The sequence below is a fragment of the Sinocyclocheilus anshuiensis genome, unplaced genomic scaffold (assembly GCF_001515605.1).
Source record: "Sinocyclocheilus anshuiensis isolate Anshui unplaced genomic scaffold, SAMN03320099.WGS_v1.1 scaffold1190, whole genome shotgun sequence".
Taxonomy (NCBI): Eukaryota; Metazoa; Chordata; class Actinopteri; order Cypriniformes; family Cyprinidae; genus Sinocyclocheilus; species Sinocyclocheilus anshuiensis.
This window is the reverse complement of record NW_015555784.1, coordinates 9,096-13,528: the sequence shown is the minus strand read 5'-3', so window position 1 is coordinate 13,528 and position 4,433 is coordinate 9,096. Positions and strand designations below refer to the sequence as shown.

The window sequence follows — 4,433 nt, the reverse complement described above, 5'->3', positions numbered from 1 at the left end:
TTCAGGGACAGGGATGAAGCATGCAGCTCATCTCTTAAGCACATTTAACGGCTCGTTACCCCACCGCTCGTTTCCGGCAACACGACACTCCTTGGTCAGGTGCCATTCTCTAATGTGCAGGAAATGAGCCATGAGCCTCTACAGTCCTTAGACAGTGAGTATGGTGTGCTCAAGGGGCCATTTTGGTACCGAAAGGAGTGAAGTAGTGCCTTAAACGGGAAATAAGCCAAAACTGAAACTGTTGCTTTTGCAATTAACAGTGCCCTCTCTAGTGCTGCTAATATATGTAAAGATAACATAAAGTTAATGAATTCTAAATGAAACAGCTTGGGTATGACCTATGGGTCTTAAATGTGTCCAAGAAATACTGTGCGTGTGTAGCATTTCTGAGAATTTACTGCATTTCGGCTTCTGCCGTCCAAGGTTATTTGCCACTGGGATGAAGAGAATAAAAAACTCAAAGAGCATTCCAGAAAAAAGTGAAACTTTCAAGGTTCCCCCTTTAGTATAAAGAGGTACATAAAGGTTTGGAATGGGGTCATCTGAGGAAAACTAATTCTGATGGAGGTAAAGGTTAAAGGAGGTAAAAATGTTTTTTAGGTACTTTGAAAAACATTTAATAGCAACAATTTATAGTAAAAACAGAAAAATATAACTTTGAAAATCTGGCAAATTCAGGCTTGACGTTTATAAAATATCTGAACTGTAATAAATATCTATAACACAATGCTTTTGACATTTGTCCTCGTGTGTACAAGGAGACAGAAGAACCTATACAGCAGAATCAAGGGGCTGATGAGCATCAAATGACATCATCAAAAGAAACAGCCGTTTGGAAAGCTCTGGACCAACTCTACGGGTTGTAGATGTCACACCCTCTCCGCGACGAATGAGTATGTCTGCCAGCAGACCAACTTTTTCATGTTCCAATTTGCACCGTGCATATGCCTACAAGTAACAAATGTACATTCAAACATGAGATCTCGCACCAAAAAACATTAAATGTCATACATAAAATTATTTACAAAAGATCAGTATATGCCATTTGTTCATTTGTCTGCCGATAATGGGTTGGCAAATACAATTTGTATTAGTTGTTACACACTTCAATAATTGAAAACAGATTAAACCTGAGCAAGAAGCCGAGGAGAGGGGTAGGCACTGAGTATAGCACTGACCATATCAGGGCTGACGCGGTTCAACTGCTGTATTTGTCTCTTCCAAACTTGCAGAAGGCCGTTCCCTGTGCGGTCCACCTTCTGACCCCCTGCCCACTCACTCTCCAAACAAAACGTGAAACCCGTCTTCTCTCGCTCCCACCTGGGAAGAGTAAACATACACAAGTAAAAAATAAACCACTGTAGCTAAAGATGCAGCTGGTTGGAGAGCGATAAATATGGAAACTGGCATCCCACTCACTTGAACGGTGCCTCGGCTACTGCTTTGGTTGACATGGTAATATAATCAGTGAAGTCTTTCCAGGTAGAGAGGAAGCGAACCTGCACCCCAGTTTGCAGTTGCAGGTCTACCAAATCCTAATGGACAGGTGAGGGAAAAAAGACTGAGTTGAAGCAGAGGACCTCAAATATGGCCATGAATTTATATATATCGACTGCCAATGAGGTGGTTCAGCTTACCTCCTCCACCTGCACTCGTGAGACCTCAGGAAGCTGATTGATATAGTCTTTCTTTCTTCTCTTTTTCTGCGCTCCCTAAAGTCCTACATTCTTTTCCTCACCCAGCACTTCCTCACGGTATTTCTTCTGACATTTTTAATTCTGGGATCTGCACAAGAACATTAAATGCAAAATTAAGCAATTATAAACTCTGTCATTCAAAATATATCATAACATACATATGCTAATGCAAATGTTTGTTTTATGATTACTGTTCAAAAAATTATTTTAATTTTAATTCTGGTAAATCACTCAGGGTATAAAAACAGAAAAAATGCAGCATTAATTATTTATTATAGAAGTGTAAAGCTTGTATTTTTGTCAAAGCATTTAGATGAAATCTTCATTAAAGTTGTCCAAAAAATAAAACTATGTCTGACACAGTCACTCACCTGAAGTACTTGTCTATGTCAATCACGACCAGACTGAAGGTTCTGCTTGGGTTCCTGCTCATATGTCCTTGGATCCAAATGGTCAGAGATATGCCGCTTTCCATCAACACACCGTTGCATTGCCTCTATATTAAAAACAAATAAATCCAATACAGAGCCTAATCAGGAGAGAAATCCCAAGGCTGTCAAAATTCTGCACTGTAAAAAATACGGTAGCGACGTTTTAAGTTTTACGGTTTTAACATAAATTTACAGTTAAATACCGTAATTTCATTAACTGATATAATGTTAATATACCAACCTTATTGAAGTACTGAAATCTGTTTTGTACCTTTGTAATACACTGATAACCGCCCAATGCAGGTGGTGATGAGAAAGTCACATGATGAACCAAAGCCCATCACAAGCAGCTTTTAAATAATAACATATATAGAAGGTGCACAGTGTCATTCACACAAACACTAAACACCATCATGGTAACACACATGAAACTGAAATAATGCAATAAACATTAATTTAACAACATTAGGTGTAACACACAACCCTAATATACAAAACTGATAAGAAAAAAATAAGAAGAAACATAGTTATTTCAACAAAAAAACTAAATTTGAAATGTAACGCAGGGAATTCTGGGAATGTAAATTTACGGTTCTTTACTGTAAGTTATACGGTCTTTTTCACTTCCAAAAACGGTATACTACCGTAAAATTAATGTCCAATACATGTAATGTCCAATACAGTTTTTCACCGTATATAGTAGGGGAATTTACCGTTAACCATTTAACAGGTTTTTACTGTAGCATTTTTACAGTCTTTTACCGTTAAATTCATGGTCATTTTCTACAGTGTGAAGACATGTATTTTTCAAAGATCAAGCAACAGCATATTTTAAAGAGCTTACAGATTATTTTTTTACATAATTGAGAGGTGATCCTGTAATTATATTCATTACCCTTAATTGCTCTGACTCTTCTTGGAAAGGTCATAACTGCTAGTTTTTCCTGTTGCCCTTTCGGCCACAAAACTCTTTTAATTTCATTTTTAGTTGCCACATCATGCAAAAAGGCACGTCAAACAATTGTCCGATTAATGGTCAATTAGGTAATTATAATGGTCCCATAGGAAATTACACCATACCAGAACAATGTGCCTACCTTGGAGTAGTTATTAATCATGGATACAAAGTCATCCACAGGAACTTGGATTACAGTATTTGAGTCTGGAATGGACATCATCTCACCATTCTGCAAATAAAACATTCAAATTAACTATAAAAATATATGCAAAAAGATTTAGATCAGAGGTTCTCAACCTTTTTTGACTACAAGACCCCCTTTGTCCAAGACAATATTCTAAATATCTCCTATCTAAGCTAACACAAACCTCTGGCACATCTGTTGAAATAAAACAATATGTCAAGATTGCGGTACATTTTCATTTTTTGTTTTTAATCATATTAAGATTATAGTGTGTTACTAAAACTATATTTACATTTCAGGACTTACTGGGGCACCCTAGTGGGTCCCGGCCTCCTGGTTGAGAACCACTGGTTTAGATGTTTGTAACTTCTACCCAGATATGAGACATTACACAGATATTTAAGGATCTTCTTTATCTACAAACCGATGTGTGTGTGTGTGTGTGTGTGTGTGTGTGTGTGTGTATATAGCTTTCTGTACCCACTGCATATATATATATATATATATATATATATATACAATTTCAAATTTAATATCAGCCTTAACATGAAAATAAGTAATTTATTTAATTTATACATTTATTTTCATCATCATCTGCATCTCAAAGCAAATGACAAGGAATATGGCTAACATGTTTTCTTTAGTGCATTTGTACGTGTAGAATGCTGTCGTGCCTGAGGGCAAGGTGAGCGATGTGTGTGTGTGTGTGTGTGTGTGTGTGTGTGTGTGTATATAGATAGACAGATAGATAGATAGATCTTACAATGATATATACATGTATTTTAATTTTTAAATGTCAAAAATTCAGCATCTATATCTGTTACATTCAACAAGAACTCCTTAGGTGACATATCGCAGAACAGCGATATTCTAGCAATTACATCATCCAAACGAAAATGAACATAATACATTGTTCATCCTCATTTCCCCTATTGTTACATTTACTGGTAGATTACCTTTGCCATCATGTAACCTCACTCTAAAACATAAAAAATAGCACTGTTAAATGTAATCTTTAGCAAATCTTATAATGAATAACCACTTTTCGTACTGTACACTATATTATGTTGTGATGCCTAAATTAAAAAGCATTTATTGAGTTCATAGTGTTTTATTATTTACAATAACAATATTTATTTTAGAATATTAATTTCATATATATA

General features: G+C 35.9%; 1 pseudogene; it reads right to left on the bottom strand.

The window, feature by feature from the left end:
- Positions 1-671: 671 nt before the first annotated feature.
- Positions 672-4,433, bottom strand: part of LOC107674784 (crossover junction endonuclease EME1-like) — a 7,401-nt pseudogene continuing 3,639 nt past the window's right edge.